The sequence below is a fragment of the Propithecus coquereli genome, unplaced genomic scaffold, assembly GCF_000956105.1.
Source record: "Propithecus coquereli isolate 6110/MARCELLA unplaced genomic scaffold, Pcoq_1.0 Scaffold396, whole genome shotgun sequence".
Taxonomy (NCBI): Eukaryota; Metazoa; Chordata; class Mammalia; order Primates; family Indriidae; genus Propithecus; species Propithecus coquereli.
Genome location: NW_012149685.1, coordinates 844,764 through 868,989, shown reverse-complemented (window position 1 = coordinate 868,989; position 24,226 = coordinate 844,764). Strand labels below are relative to the sequence as shown.

The 24,226-nt window shown below is 35.2% G+C and overlaps 1 protein-coding gene and 1 pseudogene across 1 annotated transcript in view; both read left to right on the top strand.

Moving 5' to 3' along the window:
- LRRC7 (leucine rich repeat containing 7) overlaps window positions 1-24,226 on the top strand; it is a 571,016-nt gene that overhangs the window by 191,506 nt on the left and 355,284 nt on the right. The window lies entirely within an intron of this gene.
- On the top strand, window positions 11,628-12,353 carry LOC105817063 (annotated as a pseudogene).

Here is a 24,226-nt window from a genome sequence, read left to right as displayed (position 1 = left end):
AGCTTATAATTGGTCCTTGTTCCACTTCTCTGTGAACATGACTTTCTTCAGATTCTATGAAATGGCACATTATTCACTGAGGGACAAAGAAGAGAGTGTAAAATTAAGTCAATGAAGTAATTTTATTTAAGTTGTCCAAGACACAAGGATAATAACATGATTTAATTATTTGTTATTTTCAACTCACGTTTTCTTATTTGCATTAACTGAGTACCCGATTCATCTATATTAGCTACAAGGGACATTCAATTTCTGAAGAATGGTAAAAATTTTTGTTGTAAATTGGAGCCTCCTCTGCTATGATTTCAGGTTTCCCCTGAATTATGATATTTTATGTCATGCCCAACATTGCTCTTCTTTAAACTATCAAACCCTTCTTTGCTAGCTCTAAAAATCTCTTGCACTTGTTTCTCCATACTGCACCTGTTTTTATGCAGAGAAACAGTGCCTTTGCTAAAAATGTCATTTTTTTTCCAAAGGCATTTGGCTTTACTGTATCAGATTTATGCATCTGTATGAGAAGTGTTCCATCTCAGAAATCAGTCTATCATGCTTTCTGGCTATGGTTAATTGTACTTATCTACCATCAAGCAACTTAGCGGGGGTTAGTGTCCCCTAACTCACCCTACAGCAGTTTTTAGGTGATCATAAATATAAGTTTGAGTTGATGAGATGGTGCTCTTATTTGTAATAAGAAACATTGCAGAAGTTGGAGCGGCACATAAAAGTGGCACAAATGGCAGGGGATTGAAGTTGGGAGTGTCACATGTATTTATCAAGAATTCAAGCTCCTGTTTAACTTTTTTTGTTTTATATTAATTTTTAATCTTATTAAGCAAAATGGTCATTGTTAAAAAGTTAGAAAATACATATAGTCAAAATAAAAAAAATTTAAAGCATCCGTAAGCCATCAGGGATAACCCCTATTAAACTTCAGTTACCTCTGGGTGCAGAGGTTCCTGCCTATAATCCTAGCACTTTGGGAGTCCAAGGTGGGAGGATTGCTTGAAGCCAAGAGTTTAGTCTGGGAAACATAGCAAGACCCCATCTCCACAAAAAATAATAAAAAAAATCAGCCAGGTGTGGTGGCATGTGCCCATAGTCCCAGCTACGTGGGAGGCTGAGGCAGGAGGATTGCTTGAGCCCAGAAATTCAAGGCTCTAGTGAACTATGATCACACTACTGAATTCCAGCTTGAGTGACATAGTGAGACCCTGTCTCAAAAAAAAAAAAAAAATTCAATACCTCTATCTGAGCACACATACACACACTCACCTATGAGAAAGAATAATTCTCAATATGAAATTTTTGAGATTTTTTTTGCTTTTAGCAATATATGATAAAGATTTTATCATTAAATATAATCGATTTTAAATTACAAATACTAATGCAGTGTGTGGATTTTACATGAATATTATTTCTGAATGAAAGAGAGCAACATGAGCCAAAGTATTCATCTACAACATCATTTTAATAGTTGCATAATATTTCATTATAAGTGCATTCTGTATTTATTTAACCAACCCTCCCTGTCTACATTTTGAGCTCTTCTAAGTTTTCTTTGCCTTTATAAGCAATCATGCCTGACTTTGTACACATTTAATTCTAGGTAGATTTTCAAGGGTAGAATTACTGTTCAAGTAAAATTTCCGAATAACAGTTTCGGACTCTTCACTTCCTATTCCTTTATTTCCTATTCATATTGATAATTTGATTTTATGCTGGAGACATTTTTTTACTCCAGTTTTAGTGCACTATAGACAAAATGACTGAAAAATAATTTTTAAAGTTGTGTGGATAAATAGCATACTTGTTCAATGACAATATACAAAGAAGTATCATGAGAATAATAAAATATTTTCTAGATTTTCAGAATTTTCAGACCTATAAAAAAGTATTAAAAATAGAAAAAGGAGTAGTCATATATTCTTTACCTAGATTCAACAATTGTCAACATTTAGTCACATTATCTTAATCTAAATTGCAGACATTATGACACTTTGTCTTTAAATGTTTCACTTTACCTCTTCTAAATTAAGTACAGTGTCTTTTATAACCACGACAGGCCTAAGAAAATTTATAATAATTACTTAACATAATTCACTATGTAATCCACATTTAAATTTCCCCAAATGTCTCCCAAATGAGTTTTATGACTGTTTTGTTTCTAATCCAGTCAGCGTATATGCATCTGGTCATTTTGTCCCTCTCTTCTCTTAATCTATAATAATGTCTCTGAATTTCTTCAGTATATATTTTTTTCATAACATTGACTTTTTAAAAAACTCTTGGCCAATCATCTTTTAAAAGGTCCATATACTGGATTTGTTAATCATTTCCTCATTATTATATTTAGATTATCCATTTGGGCAAAACTACTAGATGGTTCGTGCTGTATGATTCTTATATCACATCAGAAGACACACAATATCAATTTGTACTACAATTGGTGATACTAAATTTGACCACTTAATTGAGTTGGTGCTAAATTCCTCCACTGTACATTTCCTTCTATGTAATTAGTAAATAACTATAATAGATAAGTAAATAATGTGTGGGTTTTGAAAATACGTGAATATCCTGACTCCCAACAACTTTTGTACCCAATAGTTACAGCATCCATTGACGATTCTTGTCTGAATTCCATTAAAGATTGCAAAATGAACATAGTCTATTCATTTTTCTACATTGTATTAGCATTCTTTCAAGAAGCTTCCTTTTCAATCTCTCTATCATTGTCTCTGTCTCTCTCTGTCTCTGTCTCTCTCTCCCTACCTCACCCCTCATCACTGTGGACTCATGGGTTCATTTTTAATTCAATAATTTTTAAAAATTCAATGAAAGCAATAGAAGTGCGATTGTAAAACTGGCACACTTTGGCTGGTAAAAATGTTCAAAATTATGCCATTGGGGAAGATGTATATATTTAGTAATATTACATTGTTCTATTATTTTTTAAATAATGATTTTGATGCTTTTCTGCGAGTCTCACCATAACATGTTGAAATTAATTACTTCATAATTTTCTCCTTCCAAAAATGGCATTTGAAATTTGTGAGATTAAACGCTGCAGAAGTGTTATACAACTTGCTTTGTAAATTCCAATGAGACTCGATTACTTTTTCTTACTGATATACTAAGAATAGAAAATTATTGATTTATTCAGTAACATGGTCTAGGATGTTTAATATTTCAACATTGCTAAGTCACTTTGCTGTATCTTCACCTCTTAAAGAGAAACCAAGGAACTTCATTTGTAATTACTACTTTTCTATTTTTTAGTGTTTTACACAAATAAAAATTACTTAATGTTTTCTTCATATTTTAACACAATCCAATAGCATTTCAATGACAATGAGATATTTTAGATCAGCAAAAGGCAGTTTTCAAAAATATTTCATCAGTGTTTGTGAATAAGTTAAATAATGATTCTCTTTCAGAGGGACAAAACATCTGAGACATAAAAATTTCTATCTGGAAAGTTATGGAAAATTTTCATTAACTTTAATGTGATTGTCCATTCTTGTGTGTGTAGTGGATAAATACAGATTTTAAAGTAAAACCATCACCTATTTGAATGTGGATTCATTCACGGCTTTGGGACTTCGTTGCCATATTTGTACGAAGGGGACAAAGCTGCCTGCTCTGCGTCCTTGATGTAAGATCCACAGTAGGCCTCAGCTAATTAGCGTAGCCATCACGATTATTATTATCACCATCATCATCTTGACATTGCCTTTCATATTATCAGTCTTGGAATTAATTTAAAGGTTGTGAAAGTAGGAGTCCTTTTTATATAAAGGAGTTGAAGGTGACCTTTTTGTATTGGTCTTCATGTTGTTTATTTCTTCACAGCTAGCTCAAAGCCTGCCGGTGCCAAACTCAAATTCTTACGCATCTAATTGATTTACATGTTGCTCAAATAGTCATAGTTTTAGCTACTTAGAGTCTTGCTGCTTTGTATGCGCCACAAAACTTCACCTACCATCTGCTAACCATAGACAGAACATGCTCTAAGGCTGCAAAAGACCTCAAAGGGCTGCTACCCCTTGTCGCTTTCTGACCCAGAGACTCCCCACTTGGCTGCTGAGCAACATCAACTAGACATATAAGCCTCCTGTCCAATTTCCCTCTTTCCCAGAGTTCCCTTGCCCTAGTCCCCGTCTGTGTGGCGGTCCCTGACACAGTGTTTGGAAGGTCTCCCAGTGTGAGACTCTTCCCATAACTCTTACAAACCTGTCCAAGTGACCCCTAATAAAGCTCGTTGTGCAATACTGCCATCTGGTGGTCATGTCATTTCTTTGATTAGCCCCCACATCCTGGAACTCACCACAGTCTCATACTGGAGTTTTAGATTAAAGACTAAGAAGCTAAGAGTCTTTTAATAAATATTAAGCCTGGAATTTGCTCTGTTGCTTTTTTCAGACATGAGGGAAGGGGAAGTATGGGTTTTCGTCTACATTTATTTCACAACTTTACCCTAGGGAGTTTGATTGTGGACTCTATTGCACTTATCCAACAGCAAATCTGATTTTTTTTTGGCAGAAACTGCCTTAATTTTATTCCAGAGGGTGACATATATTTATCTGGGTTTACTGAGAACCATTTTGAGTGCCAAATAAGGGGCTGAATCTCTTAAGGAGGGCCAGCTATGTCTTACTGAGACCACAGGAAAAGAAAAATATACTGAGTTCTAATAAGAAATGTTACATTAATTACTTTGGTCAGTCCTATTTAGAAGGGAATATTGCTATTTTATTGGGAAGGTAACTAGAAAGACAGAGCTAGTAATTGGTGGAGCCAGTATTTGAACCCTGATCTTATCCTTTCTTAGGCCACTCACCATTCTGCTTTAACTGTACCAGAGCGGGTACTGATCTGCAATTGAGTATTTTATAAGACCTCTGAAAAGGACACAGGTATATTTTTTCAGTATTTTTCTGCAAGATATTACTTCTTTCTGTGTTTTTCTATTGCCAGTTTATCAAGTATCTTACAAAATCGAAACGAAATCAAACTCTTCAAAACAAAAAGCCTACCCTTAAAAAAAAATGCCTTTATGTGTTTTTCTTATTATACACAGTGTTAGTTTATCAGTGGGCTGCTGTTTGAACCAGTTTCTTAGGGAAATTGAATAATACCCCTTTGAGAGAGGGAAAAAGAAAGGCTATTTTTATTCAAAAACAACACACTAGTGGATCTGTTAGTTGTAAAGGCAAGGCGCCCCCAACCCCAGGGGTAGCTTATGTGAGAGAAATAAGACACAGAAAGAGCTAAACTGCTTCACTTAAGAAACTATCAGGAATTACAAATTTGAGTCTTGGCAGCTGGAGAAAAAAAAAAACTTAAATGGACCCTGGAGACTCAGAAAAAAAGTAGATAGGCAGGAGCAAGTTTTTGAGGGACTCTTAATAGCTTGGAAACAAACAGGACGTAGAAAAAGATGGCCAAGTGAGAAATCCCTTAGAGAGGAAAATCAGACTATCATTATGTCAAAAATAGCAGCTTTTAGGTTACTAGGTATAATGTAAAATTCCTGTACTGAACAATAAAAAGGATTTGAAAGGCTTGTCTAAAAGCAAGATAGTGGTAGCTGGTCACTATGGTAACCAGAGGTGAAATGATGCTGACAGGAATAAATACTGTTAAGATTAGGTTGAGTTTATGTATAGGGACATGGTGAAAGAAAATCAAGTTGCTTTTTTTCATATATTCATTCTTCTCTGACTTGGAAAAGGAAAGATAGAGGGACAGGCACTAGCTAGTAAATATAATATAAATCATACAGTTTTTCCTGGTTTTCTTGGGGGGCTAGCTGAAGGCAGGCCAAGATAAGGAAGGTAAGCACAATAATTAAAGGTATTAGTCATAGAAGGGGACAGCCATGGGGCTTTCAGCAGGTCCGCTGTAAGCCCAGGAGTATAGAAGAAGAAATGCTTCCCATCCACCAAGGATCAGAACGGCTTGAGGCCATCTTTCTACTGCCAAACCTGCTTAAGAGCTACAGAATGATTTAAACTGTACAGTCTCAGAATGGATACAACATCAAAGAGCACAAGATTGTAATAAGATTGGGAGTACACTTTGAGAAAGTTAATTGATTTGACTGTAAGCCTTTGTGTTCCTTTTTTTCCACTGTTTCGAATGGTATTTACATTTTTATTATCAAAGGAGAAGTAGGCTATTTACTGGTTAACTGGACAATTTACTGGTTAATTGTGCTAGGTAATTTACATCTCATTTAATTTAATGAGAAGCTAGTGATTAAAGATATAAAGTCATATTTTGCCAAAAACAAGTTTAATTTGTGTACAATGGTAACTATAAATCTGAATTTTCAAGATATCAATCCCCAGAGAAGAAACTGGCTGCTGGTTTATGCTATTATACAAAGAATTATCATCAGGCAAACTGAATTCACTTGACAAGTTTATAGTTAAAAAAAAATGCTCTTGTCATCCATTAGTCAGAATCTGGTTTTATAACTACCCAGTGTTCACGGATATGAGCAGCATCAGAAAAGGGGCTCTAATGTAGAGAACAACCAAATGGAGAAAATTAACAAAGGATGAGAGGTTAGAGGCTTTTCTGTATGATTGGTCAGTTTTCTAAGTAGAAGGAAAGGAGTACATTTATGATAGCTGTACAGAACAAAGATGGCTGGATGAGTCTGCTAGGGCTGCCACAACAAACCACAGACTGGGTGGCTTAAACAACAGAAAGTTATTTTCTCATAGTTTTAAGGGCTGAAAGTCTAAGATCAAGGTGCCATCAGGTTGCCTTCTTCTGAGGCTTCTCTCCATGGCTTACAGATGGCTCCCTTCTCACTGTCTCCTCACATGGCCTTTTCTCTGTACACACACATCCCTGGTGTCCCTTCTACTTATTAGGACAGCAGTCATTTTGGATTGGGGCTCCACTTTTATGACCTCATTTAACCTTACCTACCTCTATAAAGCCCCTGTCTCCAAATACAGTCACATTGGGAGTTAGGTCTTTAACATATGAAGTTGTGAGGGCAGGGGGATTTAACTCAGTCCATGACAATTGCCAACACCCCAAACAGAGCAGACTAGTAGAAGTGTTCATTCATAAATTTATACAAGAAATATTTATTAAGTATCCATTATATGCCAGACATTGCACTAGACACTGGAGGAGCTACAGTGATGAAAGGCAGATAGATGTAGATGCTATTCTATAGGTTAGTGGAGAAGGGAGTCATTTCAACAATTATACTACATGAACTGGAAAGTGCTGAGTTCTCTGAAATGTGTAGGAGTATTTAGCAGGAGCTCCCAATCTAGTCCTTCCAGATTAAATATAGAATGACCAGTTACATTTGAATTTCAAAAAAAAAAAAAACAGAAAAATTTTTAGTATAGATGTGTCCCAAATCAGTAGTTCCCAACCTTTTTGGCACCAGAGACCGGTTTCATGGAAGATAATTTTTCCACAGACTCTATGGACTCAGGGTGGGGGTGTGGGTGGGAAGGGGGAGGGTGCTCAGGCAATGATGTGAGCGATGGGGAGGAAAGCAGCAGCTATAAGGCTATAAATACAGATGAAGCTTCTTTCATTCAACTTCCACGGATGGTAGTGTAGAGGGGAGCTCTGTGGCCTGGTCCTCGGCCCAGGGGTTGGGGACTACAGTCCCAAATATTGAATGGGGTTTACTTATACTATCCATTGTTTATCTGAAATTTAAATTTAATTGGGAATCCTGGGTTTTTCGTTATTTGATTGTTTTTGCTTTTTTGTTTGTTTGTTTGCTGTATCTGTCAACTCTGTAATCCAGGAAAACTTCACAGAGGAGGTGACATGTAACCTAAGAGGTGATGGAGTGAGTAAGAGCAGGAAAAAAATGGGAAACCAAAAGAGAAGAAAAGAATCATGAACCACAAAAAGATGCTAGAGACTAGCAGGAAAGGTAGAAACCTCCAAAATGCAGTGTAGATGAGAACTAGTGGTAGAAGCAGACGTTTAACAATGATTAGCCACAGAAATAGAGAACAGAGACAGGCATGAGGAGGAGATGGAAGAAATAGTAACCCAATTCTACTAGCCTCCAAAGGTAATCAGTATAGGAATGAGCTAGAAAAGATTTACCAACCAAGACCAGCCAATCACCAAGTCCTACTGACTGTAACCGTAATTTGGTTATTTATTTATTTACTTAATTTTTTACTATGTGCACTCCTTTCTTCTCTACCTCCTTTCCAACTGCAGCTAATTCAGGAGCCTCCTGACTGATTTCCCAACCTTCTTCAAACTCTTCTCCACAGAGCAGCAAGATGCAAATGCAAATCTGATCAGATCCTTCCCCCCAACTTAGAACCCTCAGCACATTTCAAGATGCACTTTCATCTTGTTTAAGCCAATACAAATTAGTCAGAAAGTGGTTCTAAGATTTAAAAAATATAAGAACTATATGTGTGTGTTTATGCTAGTTATGTAACACAAAAACTCAGAAGGAAAACATCCTAAAATCCTTACAGATTCTAAATGGAATAAAGCAGAGCCAGGTATATGAAATAATTAGAATCATAAGTATTACTTTTGGAAAAAATATGAACAATTCCAGTCAAAAATTATTATTTTATCTATCGTTTAGGACACTTACTTGTTTGCATTAGAATCAGGATTAGAATGCAGGTTTTCTGGTGTCTTAATATATACTTATAAGTATACATAAGCTGTTTTATACAAATCATAGCTAAGTAACAGAGTATATTTTTAGTGAAAAGATTTTGAAACCAATAGTAATTTTAGTGCAAAATATTTTTATGAGTAAAATAATTTTATATGCTCATATATTTTATTTTGGATGTGTTTAATATCTTAAGATTAGATAGTCATTAGAAAATATTTATGTGCGTGTGTGGGGGAGGGTCATGTGTGTATATATTATGAGATATCTCAGCAACCAGCTCTGAATAATTAGGGATATGAGACTTGCTTATTTAACAATGCTTACCAAATTCTGCATTAGTATGCTCAACCATTCTCAGATTAAAGTAGAAAAATAAGGTGACTATTAGCTATAGAGACATTCCATAGACCTTCATTATTTTGAATCTTTTTGACTAAAAACGTAATTGTATTAGTGCCTTTAACTTTATGAAACATGCCCTTACTATTTACAGAGCATAATTGTAATGTATAAATGACAAGTAATTTTTTTAATTTTTATATACTTTTTTGTACTCAAGGCAGAAAAATATTTCTTAGCCATAGATTTAGTAACAATAGTAAGATATTCTATTGTTAAAGAAAACAGAGTTGGTGTCTGGTCATATTTATTATAACCTACCAGGATGTTATTTAGAACATAGACGTTGCTATAGAAGACGTTTCATGAGAAAGATGATTCATTATTTAGAAGTCACTCATATGTAATATATAATAAAGCATAAACATGCTTGAACATTTCTTTCTGAAGAAACTTAAAAAGAAATCCAAATCATCAGCTGGCTAGGGATGGATACTTTCAAAGTACAGAATTATGGAATTGTCTGTCTTGGTCAGGAATGAGCAGATTAGGGTCAGTATAAATCCTCAGATAGAGTCTGAGAGTTACCATAATAGATGTTAGAAAGTGCTCTCAGAGCACAAGAATAGAATAACTTACGTCCTGAGGAAGTTGCAAAAGATTTGCAGAGGGAGTGACATTTGGAATGTCCTAAAGATGGATGATTAAGATTTCTCCAAGTTAAGAAAAGAATGAAGATCATTCCTGGCATAGAAAATCATTTGCAAAAGCGTGGAAGAATGCAAAGGCATTGTGGATGTGTGTTAGGTGGGAAGAAGTTGACAGCATTTCTATGGTAGGCGATGAGGAAGCCAATTAGAAAGCTATTTAAGAAGTCAAAGCAAGAGGAAAAAGGCAACATGATCAAACATTCCAGCAATGTTACAATGAGAAGGAGCCACATTTAAAAATCTGACTTATTTGTGATATTGAAAGTGAAAAAATGATACAAAATATACAGTAAATTATGCTTCCAAAGTTTTAGTGCAGGAGATGGAGGAATGGCAACTCATTCACTGAAAGTTGGAAGTGCCTTAAGGAGGTCAGATTTGGGGAAGAAAATAGCAAAAGTATGTGTTAAACATTGTTGTAAGTTTAAAGGAAAATTAAAATAGTAATGAATAAGAGTCTGTAGAGAGGGAGAAATTCATTGAGGCAAATAATTTTGTGAGACTTACCTGAAATACAAACTTTTAACAAGAAAAAGTCTTTTCTCTGTTACTCTGATATTGAGATTGTATGATTGCATCTATTTACTATACTTCTTTTTAAAAGCAGAAAATTTCTTAAAAATTATAAAATACCCTTCAATTACTATGCCCTACCCAATTAAATCTATTATAATCTTTACAAAACAGCCCACCAATACTCATGATAACTCTGAGACAAGCAGAAAAATTTTTATTATACTAAATATATTCCCTTTACTATGGTTGGGGAAAATATATTTTTAAAATATAAATGAAATACCTAATCTAAGAAGATAAAGAGAAGACTGAATTATCTAGCATAATCACTTATTCCAAAGTGTCCATCTTTCCCCCTGTTTCAATACAGCGTGCTCTCAACACATGCATTTATACACACACAAGCACAGTGCATATAAACTCATTTAATGATTTTTTTTCTACTGTCCTTAAAAACCAACTAGATGGCCCAGGAGAATGATGAAATTATGTTACTTGTCTGCTCAGATTAGATTTGGCTTTTGGTTCAGAGCCAGTCTAGGAAAATAGTTGTTGCTACTTAATGAGAAACCAGGTGTATTTTATCTCCTTTAATGTTCATTTCTGTACCTTCTTTTGTTCTCCATATGTCTAGAAAATGTGAAATAGAAAGAAGATTTGCCCTGACTGCATTCATATGTTAATCTCAGTATAATTGCCAGAGATGGATTGAGTTCTAACTGGATTCATGAAAAAAAGTAAAACAATCAAATTTATATTACTAAAAGAATTATTTGGTCTGTGGCATTCTGTGTCAGTGAGAAACCTAAATATTCTTGATCTAAGTCTTAGTGCAAAATGCCAAGCTCACTCAACAGAAACATTTCCATTTGAAAGGGTGCATTAGGGACAATGAAAAACAAAACCTTAGTAATATTTTTCTCCCCATTTATTCATGTTATTGTAAATACACTTACCTGAAAACACACACCAAATGAGAGATAACATGGTAAAATGCTATAAACTCTATTTGTCTTCCATATATAAAAATGCACCCTTTATTTGATCATTTACATGGTTCTCTTATAATGGATCCACCTGCTCAGAAGCCATGGCCAATAGTAAACTTCCAAAAATGTCTGGATTATTCAAACACTGTGCTGGAACTATACCTGAGGATTGTCCTACTTATCAAAATGAAGACTGTTCCAGTAACTAAAATAGGAAGCTATGGGATTGTCAGATGATCTTGTTCAGGAGGTGAGAAGGGAATTCCCAGAAATGATGTTTAAAGGCAGTGATTGGTGAAAATAAAGTGTTTCTTATTTGTACTCCATTGACTTAATCAATAAACTGATTTTTATAAACATAATCAAAGGCAGAATAAATAAAGAGATATAAAGCAGCTTAGCTTTTTTTGGGCTGGAATCATGGAGGGTATCGAAGAGAAGAAAAGGAAAGTTCCTGCTGTGCCAGAAATCCTTAAGAAAAAGCAAAGGAATTTCGCACAGCTGAATGAAGATCAAGCGCCTGAGAAAGAAGTTTGCCCAAAAGATGCTTCGAAAGGCAAGGAGGAAGCTTATCTATGAAAAAGCTAAGCATTATAGGAATATAGGCGTATGTACAGAACTGAGATCCGAATGGCTAGGGTGGCAAGAAAAGCTGGCAACTTCTATGTACCTGTGCCTACCCTAATTGGTGTTTGTCATCAGGATCAGAGGTATCAGTGGTGTGAGCCCAAAGGTCTGAAAGGTGTTGCGGCTTCTTTGCCTTCACCAGATCTTCAATGGATCCTTTGTTAAGCTCAACAAGGCTCCAACTAACATGCTGAGGACTGTAGAACCATATATTGCATGGGGGTACCCAAACATAAAGTCAGGAAATGAACTAACCTACAAGCGTGGTTATGGCAAAATCAAAAAGAAGGAATTGCATTGATAGATAACACTTTGCTCGATCTCTTGGAAAATATGACATCATCTGCATGGAGGATCTGATTCATGAGATTTATGCTGTTGGAAAACGCTTCAAAGAAGCAAATAACTTCCTGTGGCCCTTCAAGTGTAATGAAGAAAAAGACAACCCATTTTGTAGAAGGTGGAAATGCTGGTAACAGGGAAGACCAGATCAACAGGCTTATTAGAAGAATGAACTAATGTATCTATCATGATTAGTTTTGTAATCTGGTCAGTTAATAAACAGTGACTGCTTTCAAATTCACATAAAATAAAATAAAAAAAACAGCTTAAATTACACTTGGCTCCACCAAACTAACAAAAATTGAAAATAAACTGATAACATCTGCTGACAATGATGCAAGAAAATGAACATTCACATACAATACTCCAGGGAATATCAATTGTAAAAATAATTGAGTAGTTTTGCAGTATTTACCAAGAAGAATAAAAGTGTTGAAATCCTTTTTACCTAGTAAATGCACAAGAATTTATATTTGAGGTTGTTTATCAAAGCATTAATTATAATTTGCAAAAATGGTAAACATATATAAATTCCTAGTATGGGAAGAAGCCTGGCCAAATAAATTAGTAGACATATTCACAGCAGAATATTTCATAGTCTTCAAAAAGTATTTTTCAAGGAATATTTAATGATATGAGAAAATGTTCACAGAATAATGCTAAATTAAAAAGCATGACACAAAACAATACATTTGATCTTAATGATATGTATGTGTATTGGTATGTGTGTGTTGGGGTGTGTGTGTGTGTATTTGGAGTGCAACCTTAGAGTCTGAATGATAGGACATACATCACTATGGTAACAGTGCTTTATTTCCAGATGACAAGAGTATCGTAAATTTTTTTCTCTTATTTATACTTTCCTGTATTTTCCAAATTCTTAATAATTAACATGTATTACTTTATATTTTAAAAAAAGTAGAATTTTAAATAGTGAAATTCTGATGAAGCTGAATTATGTGACCAAAATGTCTAAATAGTTCTTTCATTACTCCTATTTCTTGTCTCTGTGCCAATGTAATAATGTTCATTAGTAAAGCATCACCCAGATATATTTCACATGATCTAGTGGTTAATAGTGTACTTTTAAGGTAATATAATTTCTATCTTTATCCTGTCTCAACAGTTCTTGAATTAACTTCCATGATGACTTTAGGATATCCATATTAACACAGAGTGTTCTTTCTTTTCCATTAGAACTACTTCTCCTGAATGAGAAACACCCATCATTTCCATATGAAGTCATCATATCACTTTTTCAAGACCCTTCTGAAATCTTTATCTAACTCTTTGGATCAAATTTTTAGGTTCAAATAGTTTATTATAGTCACTATGTGTGTTGCTTAAAAATACTAGGAGTCATTTTTTTTTTCCTTTTCCTGAAAAAGTGTGGGGGGCACCCTATTGGCTTTATTCTCTCAGTGGTGTCATGTATGTTCTCCAGAATATCTAGTTTTATACCGTTATTGGGCATTTTTTACCTGCATCTGAAATTATAGTTTTAAATCCTCTTCAATGGATTGGTGAGGTTAAGGTCAAACAAAATTTTCATCTTTGCTTCACTTGTTTATACATTAATGTGTACAAAAGAGAATTTCATTGAGAACATATTGTGTGTCTGCCATGTAATCTCTGTTATGTATTAGGGGTACAAATAAAAGACTGAGTCTTTTTTTTTTTTTACAAATAAAAGTCAGTCTAATGAAGAGCTAATGCTACCTCAAGAGATTGATAAGGAAACAACTGTAATAAATCTGTGGCAGAGTTAGGCCCTAAGTTCTATAGATGTCAGAGAAGAGCCACCTAACCTTTGCTCGGAAGCCAAAGACAGGGGGTTGTATGAGTTTTCTAGGGCTGCCATAACAAAATACCACAGACTGGGTGGCTTAAACAACAGAAATGTGTTGTCTCATAGTTCTGGAGGCTAAAAGCCCCAAATCAAGGTGTGATCACTGCCGGTTCCTTTTGAGGGCTGACAGGGAAGGATCTGTTGTTACAGGACTCTCTCCTTGGCTTGTAGAGGGTAGTCTTCTCCCTGTGTCTCTTCACATGATCTTCCTTCTATGCACATCTATCTTTTCCTAGGCCTTCTTTTTATAAGGACACCAGTTATATTGCAGTATACTGCAGAGTGAACTCATCTTAACTAACTACAGCTGCAACTGCTCTATTTTCAAATAAGGTCCCATTCTAAGGTACTGAGGGTTAGGATGTAGCACACGAAGCCCGGGGGACACCATTCAAACAATAACAGGGATAGAGTGAAAATTTTCTATGAAGCTCATCCTTGAGTTTAGTTTAAGATGATAAAGGAAAGTAATTCAGGAAAGGTGAGCAGGCAAGATATACAGAAGAAGAAACGGAAACTACAAAGGCACGCAGGCATGGAAGATAAGGTGCTTGTGTGGGTCCTAGAGGAGAGGAGAGTCCTGGCAGAGGCTTGTGTGCCAGCTCAGCAGTGTGGGATTGATAGTGAAGATAGCATAAAGCCAGTGAAGCATTTTATGTACAGTCAGATTTGCATTTTAGAAATGCTTAGTCTGGTAGCAATGTGAGTTTAGTGAACTATATTTTGTCCACCAGCAGGACCCCGTTCTTTGAGCATGCTCTTTTCATTCTGCAAGCTTACCTGCCTCCTTTAAGCCTCTTCCAATACTCCTTGCAAAATTTAATTCCCTCGAATTTTGTTACCTTTCACCATCTTCTAAATAATATAATTCAGTAACAATTCAATTTTGTTTCGGTAAGAAATGAACAAATTTTATTTATGGTATTTATTACTTATCAAATGAAATCAAGATAAGTATTTAAATATTGAGAATGTGGTAAATTGTTTGAAATTGTACTTTTGATCCTATATCACAGACTACGAAAAAAATTCAGAATTGTAACAAAATCATTCAGTTTTAAAATGAGCCTGAGATTCTGCCATTTCATGGTTTCATGAACCTTTCATTTAACAATTGTTCAATTTGCAAATAAATTCTCACATGCCTTTAACTTCCTTGCAGAAAGATTCTTAAATTAATTCTTCTTTTAACTCTTCTTTCAGCCTGAGGGTGACATCGAGCAGGCTTGTATGTTTCATGAATCTCTTAAAATCTTTCCAATTATAAAGCAACTGCCTAGATTTATACCCAAAGCAACTTAGTTGATTAAAAGATTATCACTACAAACCCTGTTTATTTAGTTCACTCTCAAAATTGCAGCATTTGTTCTAAGTGTCCTGAAGGCACAAGTACAACCATCATAAGCATTAACTAAAATATTAATAAACATAGGCAATATCAGAAGTTATCCATAGTTATGATAGAAGAATGAGCATAAAGCAGCATGAAATGTCATTTCAAAATGCTTTCTTTAAGTTGTTTAAATCAGACTGAAAAGATGGGTCTTTCATCATACCTTGTGAAGGGCACCATAGTGACATTGTCACATCACAAAAGGCAAAGAATCTCTGAGATGAGACAACTACCTGGAAAATGCTCTAGTGCCTGCTAAAGCTCCTACTCAAATCTTTGGAAGAAGGTATGGAGTAAGGTGCTTCAAATAAAGTGCACTTTGTACAAAAATAAATATTAACCATCTATGGATTTTCATTAAATAAAATACTTGATTAAGCCACATCTAAATGTACTATACACATCCCTGCCTTCTCAATAGATCATGCTTTATCATTGATCTTTGTGTTGATAACTCTCTCATCATTAAGAACACAAATCTTTTTATACTACAGTATAGAAATTTCTCAGGAGATGTAAAGGTTTCAGAACATCATCTGAGTAATTTCAAGGATCAGATGAGTGATTAGACTGAGGTACCCCCCAAACCTGAGATTCTGTCAGTTAAATAGCCTCTCTCCTACTACTTCTGCTTCATTCTTTTATTGTGTCTCTATATAAAAAAACCTTCAGATATTATTCCAAAAGTTTTTACCTTAGGTTATCACCTTACGAAAGTTAGATCTTTGAGAGTATCCTACTGATCATAAATTTGGTTCTTCTTACTGCTCTTGGCTGAGGTTTCCCTCTTGCCTGGAAGCCAGACTCTTCAATGAAAATGGCTAGAACAATTCATTACTAAATTAGAACTTTTCCCTGAACTTTGGCTACTTTTGATCTGATGCTAAAATTTGCTTTGTACTGTCCTTACAGCTGTATTTGCATATTTAAATAAGTCAGTAGACAAAAATTCCAAGAGAAGATATGTGGAGAGAGGACAGAAGTACTAAAGTATAGTTGTTCACCTATGTGATATGATAAGGAGAGATCATTACACATTCTATGCATGTATCAAAATATCACATGTACCCCACGTACCCCATAAATATGTGCAACTATTATATATCAGTAATTTTTATTTTAAATTTTTTAATTTAAAAAAATTATTTAGGAAACACTGGTTTGAATGAAGACAAGCATAGAGGTTTTTTTAATTGCAAGACCTATGTTGTAGTTCATTTGTGCTGCTATAACAAAATACCACACACTGATTAATTTCTAAATAATAGAAATTTATTTCTCACAGTTTTGAGGTTGGGAGTCCATGATCACAGTGCCAGCAGGTTCGGTGTCTGGTGAGAGCCCAGTCTTCCCTTCCAAGATGATGTCTTGTTGCTATGTGCCCTGGAGTGGACGAACACTGTGTCCTCACATGGTGAGGGGACATAATGACAAAAAGGGACTGAGCTAGTTCCCTCTAGCCCTTTTAAAAGGTACTAATCCATTCATGAAGATGGAGTCCTCATGACTTAATCATTTCTCAAAAGGCCCCACCTCCTAATACCACCATATGAGGATTAAGTTTTAACATGAATTTTAGAATGGACACAAACATTCAAACCATAGCAACATCTCTGAGTTACTAATATGCTAATGAACACTGCTTATTTCTAAGAGGAAGAGATAACCCAGGAGCGTAGTCTGGGAAATACTGCTGTTGAAAATGTAGACTCGGTGAAGCTTTTAGAACTGGGAAATGGACGTGCATTTTAGGAGATTAATCGATATATTAAATGTATGTGTCAATATATAAAAAAGATAAAACTCTAATATTTTCTTTTATATTATATATATTATTATAATTTAAAAATATGGATTTATTTAAATAACTTTTTATTTGATATTGATACTTACAACCCTGTAATTTATTAAAGTAGGGACTATAGCTCTTTTACTCATTGGTATTTCCCAGCATATAACCCCAAACCTAGCACATAATAGACAATTAATTAATATTTGCTGGCTAAATGATTGTATAGAAAAGATGTCTAGGAAAATTGAGCTTTTGTACAGTATTCCTTTTGGCGGTACTACTCAGAGATGGCAAAGGTCTGAACTAGATTGACTGAATGGTGAAGAAAGGAAAAGAAAGACATAAAATATTTAATATAGAAGGAAAGGAAGGAGCAGATGACTCAAGGTACAAAATTAAGAGATTTAAAGCACTATTAATCAAAACAAGAAATCAAGAAGGAAAGCACAGTGCCTAGTAAGGAGTAGGAGCTTAGCATATTTTCAAGTTCTGCTTAGACAAGTGGAGTTTTATTTAAATTTGGCAGTTCATTAAGCAGTAAGAAGCCAAAATCAGGAATGATGGTTTTAAATTAGGAGTCATTTATAGAAAGAAGCTCTCTGAAGTCAATAGATGAAAATTCCTGGGCATACTGTATAGAGAGAGAACAGATGAAAATTCCTGGGCATACTGTATAGAGAGAGAACAGAAGCATTGTTCTTCTTAAAGGAAGTAACTTGTCTAAAGAAGAACTTAGAAAAATTTAATAAGCTCCCTCTTGATACTAGGCACTATGAATTCCTTCTTTTCTTGTTTTGATAGCTGATATGATAACATCAGCATTAAAAACCACAAGGAGGTTTGTCTCAATAACAGTCCATTGATCCTAGTGAAGACAGACTGGGTTCCTTGTATTGATCACAAATCAAATCATGTACAGCAATTGTAGATTTTCAGGTATGTGATAAGATGAAAACAAGCCCACGAAATCTGAGTAGTTCTGAAATGCAGTCATTTCAACAGTCAACAAACAAACAAACAAGCCTCAGAGGCTCCGCTTAAAGTCCTGGAATCACGACATACATTGCCTAGGTAAGGGGACTTCAGAGATGTACTTGAGGTTAGATAATGGTTTTAAAGATGCTTTTTGAAACACAATGTGGAGCAAATTTGGCAGGTTTCCATATCGGTATAGTACACTTAGTGAGGAAAAAGGCTTCTCAGGGAATAAATTAGAAACATTTGTTACTTAAAAAAATGCAAGACTGTGCCAAGTATGAGGACAGCCAGAATATTTGTCACAAGAAATCTTGAAAAGATTGCACTTCCCTTTGTCCCTTTGTCTTTCCAGGTATAGAATATTAGGCAAGGATAACAGGGATGGACATTGATCTAAAATTCTAGAGAATGCAAAGGTATTGAAAATTGAGTGTTTAGATATTTTTTTATTGTTTGAGTGAAATCCTGAAGGAATAATTCTCAAGTGGTTGAAATTCCCTTTGGTTTAAATTATCAGTAGGGAAGGATTTGAAGAATGTAACAAGATGAGTCTTCCTGTAACTTCATCCAGGTTAGGCCATGCTAGCAAGCACTGCCACTGAAATACATTTGACTCTGTGGGAGAGTATTGAAAGGGAGACTATTGACTGCACACTGTGGTTGTAGAAAAAGAAAATTTCCCTTTAGGTATTCAATTTAGATTCAAAAGAGAAAGGAATCCATGTAGTGTCATGAGAATCCAGAAAAGGATGCTCTATCTTTGATTTCAAGAAATTTACTGGAAGGGCCTTAAAAAAAAGAGATAAATACCTGTTTTCCTCTTGCCTTTTTCAACCCTTTTGAAAACTGAGAATCTAAGAATTCCTCTTTTGGATGTGTGTGGATATGTGGTAACACAGGAAATTAGATTGCTACCAAGTCAAGTCCAAACAATGGGTATGAAGCTAAATATCTCTGATGTATACTGGGCAGTGGCCATGTTTCAGAAAAAAGCAACATGTACTTCTATCATACGCGTAATGTATTTGTGGTTGTGTACTGTGCTCTACTCAGTTTCTGAAATACTTTCTCTATTCTACCATACTGTATTCCCATCCTTTTGATATTCACAAAATTCTTTAAAACTGATCACTGGATAAGACAACAATGTTATTTCCTTTATAGCTACCTCCTCATTCTGTTTTGTACCTTTAAAGTATTCAAAGCATAAATCACTGTCAAATATGTATGTGTGTGTGAGAGAGAGAGAGAGAGAGAGAGAAAATGAAAGAGAGAGAGAGAGAGCAGCTAGTAAATTCACATCTTTGTAAATTCTTATATGCTGATCTATATACATCATCAAGGTAATGCAAAGTCTGCTAATGGAAAAAAATCAATGGCTTTGGGTTAAGGAGGCATGGGATCCAAGCCCAGGTCCACTAATTATTCTGTGTGTGACCTTATGCACATTACAGACTCACTAAACCTTAATTAATTTATCATCAAAATGTGGAAGATAATATATGAACTGTCTATTTCTCAAGGAAAAAAAACAAGGTAATAGATTGTCAATTGGCTTGAAATTTTGCAAAGATTGTAGAAATAAAAGTAATTATAATCATCTTTAGCTCCCATATTCTTTTGCTTATATAGTTAATATTTTAATGTATCTTCTTTGAACCAGATACTAAACAAGGTACCAGAAATATACATTCTTGAAAAGGCTAGACATGGTCTCTATCTTCATAGAGCTTTCAATTTAGTAAACATGATTGATATTGAATAAGTAATTAAAACGTGATCAAAGTGAATTGCACCATATGGTTGTGACATATTTCCAAGAATTATAACTTACCTTGGTGAAAAGGAAGAAGCTATTCTCTCTATTTAATTTGAATTTTTTAAAAGGCAAGGTAAATGTACCCTTTTGCTCTAGGCATAGGCAACCGTGGTTCTGAAGACCCTAGTATAAGAGAGACCACGTAATCTTAGAAATACAAAAGAAGCTATGAGTGCAACAAGCACAGAAAGCAATGAGAAGAATGGTACCTGGCCAGGCTGGGCAGGGGCCTGAATGTGAGTGTGGAAGGCAAGAGTCAGACAATGGGACCATATCACACTTGTTAGGTCATACTAAAAATTTTGGACTTTGCCTTGAGGACAGAGAGGAATCAGTGAAGTATTTGCAGCAAGAGGGTGACATAATTATACTTATGTTTTCAAAAGTTCATCCAGCTGCATTGTGGAGTGAGAACAATAAAAAGACAGACACAGGAAAGAGATAATAATAGACTGAAGTAGGTCAATGGGCAGTTGAGATGAAGAAAAACAGGCTTGACTCAGGAAATGTTTAAGTTATGTGTGGTTAAGACTTGGTGATTGTTAAATGTGGAAAGTGAGAGAATTGGAGGAATCAAAAATGATGCCAAGATTTCTGTCTTGAGAAAGTAGGTGAATGATAATGCTGTTCCCTGAGATTGGGAACACAGGAGGAGATGTGAGTAGAATGGTAATTGTCAACATTTAGTGTACTCTTAAAATCTGAAGATACAATTTTAAGTGTTTTGTATGTACTTTATTATTTTACAGATGAAGAAATTGATAGAGGTAAAATAATGTGCCCCAGGTCACACAGCCAGGCAGTTGGCTCCAGAGTCCAAGCTCTTGACAATGATGATGTGCTACCTACCTCTCAAGAGCATCATTTCAATTATGAACATGTTATGTTGAGATGTCTATAAAACGTAAAGTAGAAATGATGAGGGAAATAAATCTGAGTTAGATGTAAAAAATTTTTATAGCCATCCACTTTCCATTTAACTTATGTTAAATAAGTGAGAATTGGGAAAGGTGAACAAGATGATAAAGAAAAAGAGCACACAATTAGAAGAGCAACAGGCCTAGGGGAAAACTCTAACACTGTAAATCTGAGTGTCTGGGTAGAGAAAGTGACACCTCCTCAAAATACTGAAAAAGAGGAACCAAAGTGGAAAGATAAATGTCAGAAGAGTATGATGTCAGGGGAGCCAAAGAAAAGAGTGTTTCCAAAAGGAGGATGTAGTTCTGTGCCCAGGACTATGCAGAACTACTTGCTCATAGGTCAACTAAAAAGGGATTAAAAGGATGAGTGGGATTAAAATAAAAGCTTTCTTTAAACACGGAAGTTAATCTCCCACCTTCCTGATTTACCTATTCTTATAACCAAGACTTCACTAAGCTAAAAGGAATTTTAAAATATATATGCTTGCAAGGACAGAAAAACTAGAAGAGGAGACATAGGCAGATAAGAAACTTCAGCAAAAATTTAGAAGACAGGGAAAGAAGATGTAGTTTACATACACATACGTTGCAAAATACCTTATTAGCTACATTGTAAAGTAGCTACAAAGAGATAAGAAAATTGATTTACACCACAGACCTCCATAGAATCTTGGAGACACCAGGTATCAGACAAGAAACTGAACAGACTTAGTGTTGAAAATAAGAAAATTCAAAGTCTTTATATATAAGGTAACATAGCTATACACCAGGCAGAAGATCAGAATATTCTTCTCCAGAATATTTTTCCAGAATATTCTTTGGCTTGTTGCCAGATCATCTTGCAATAAAACATACCAAGTGTGCAAAGCTTCCAATTAGCTTTTAAGAGCTTCACTCTTCAATATTAGAGGACAATCTGGGATCACCAGATATTTGTGGAAAACCTCTACCATGAAAGATGAAGATCAAAAGAAACAAACAGAAAATAGAACTCACAAATAACACCGCAACCAGGGGAGAAAACACTAAAAGTCTACATTTAATATCTTCTGAGAGAAAGGAAAATGATATGCAATCTGAAACACAAATAGGATACTGTAAAAAAGAATATTCAGGAAGCAACACATAACTCTTGCAAGTAAAAATATGCTATTAGATAAAAGATAATTTAGTACATGGATTAAGAAGATAAAGTTGAGAAAATCACCCAGAAAATAGATTAAAAGACAAAAACATGGAAGTTCTATAAGAGAAAATAATTGAATTATAGCATAAGTCTAAGAGATAGGTCCTTCATCTAGCTAATATAAATTGCAGAAAAGAGAAAATGTTTATAAAATGAGGAAGCAGAAATTATAAATTAAATAATAACAGAAAATTTAACAGAATTTCAGGATAAGTGTTTCCAGAGTGAAAGGGCCCATCAGCACCTAGTGTGATGGATAAAAAAGCAAACCAAAACAGATTGTCATGAATTTTTAAGACTGAGAATAAAATAAAATTCTAAAATTTTCAACTGTAGAAAAATGTAGGTGTGAAACAGGATTTTGAATAAGAATAGAACTGGGTTTCCTTAGAAACTAGAAAATATAATAAATAAAAAGTGCCTTCAAACTTATAAAGAAAAAGTATTTCTAACCTAGAGGTCTGTATCCAGCCAAACTTTCAATCGTTTGTGGGTAAAATAGAGCCAGCTTTAGACATGGAAGGCCTCAAAAAATGTACATACCATAAATCCGTCCTCAGCAAGTGAATGGACAATATATTCCACCAAACCGAAGGAATAAATTTGAAAAGAAAAATATACGGCATCCAGAAAATAGTGAATATAACACAGAAAACAAATGCAAAATTCACAGGATGATGATGAAGATACATTCCAAGATTATAGCTAGAAAAGCACGGAGCAAGAAGAAGTGGCATTCCCAAAAGGTTACTCCAGAATGGAGGAGGAGAGAGGAGTCAAGAAGTAGCACTACAATCAAGTTACTTAGAAATTTAGGGAAATTACCTCTAAAAAGTGAAAGTTGGAGCATAAATCAGAAATGGAAGGTGATGTGATTGAGAGCTAGTCCACCAACTAGATAGATACCAAAGTCATTAATGAAAGAAAAGGAACATTCAAGAGATTGGTAAATGAATGGTATGATAAAGAGTAGAAAGATGTTACTACTAGGGAAGGGATCATGAAATGAGTAGGGGTGTTACAGGATGATGGAAGAGTAATAGTATTTAGAGAGCAAGGAAGACGAGAATCCCACCTGCCAACCCAGAAGCTGGTTAATCAGCTGGAGAGGTGAGAAAATCAGCATGCTCCACTTTTAGAGGCTATAAGATAAATGACCTCAGGAGAAAACCAACTTTTAGTTGAGTCTATGAGAAGGGGAAGAAGGAGTATTCAGTGAAGGGGCTGAGGCTCAATGAAGATGTTGATCATGGTGTAAGTCATAATCTAAGAGTTCAGAGGGAGCAAAGGAGAGAGAAGTTGGGCCAGGGAAATAGTTCAGCACATTGTGGAATGAGCGAAGAAATAGAAAAGATGACTAGAAGAGCTTGGATTTGGGGCTAATGAAAAGGAAAGCAGTCATAAGTGAATTAAATTTTCGAAGTTTTGGTGGACATCGACCAAATGGTTCAGGTGCAGGCCTGAGCATTCTCTTTTTCCTCTTGGTTCATAATAAAAACATGCAGTAGGAGCAACAAATAAAGATCAAGAAATAGCCACATGATCCACTACAAAAGGATGAGTGAGAGACTGGGCAACAAGAAACATGAGCAATTGATTCACCACTCCTCTGTGGGTCACAGAAGCAGATGATGTGTGCCTTGGGTCAGTTCTATGGCATCACTGCTGGGTGGTCAATGTGGCTACTAGTTACACAAATTAAAAATCTGGCAATCTTTCAAGACACCTCCTTCCCCCATACAGGCTCCCATTCCACCTCAGATTTAATTTATCACCAACTTTTTTGCATTCTGCTTCTTAAATATCTTCCCAATCTTTCACTTCTTTTTATCCTCACTGCTACTGCCATAGTCTAAGCTATCATCACTTACTTTTACAACTGCAATTATCTCAGCAAACATTTACTAGATTCCTAATGTATGTCAGATATTTGCTAGATGCGTTTATTGGGATGCCTAATATGTGCTAGATCCCAGATCAAGGCAGGAAAGGCACCAATCCTATAATCAAAAATTTCAAGTAGGGGGGAGGAGGGAGGAGGGGACGGGTATTTGTATACACAAGGAGTGCAATGCGCACTACCCGAAGGATGGACATATTTGAAACACGGACT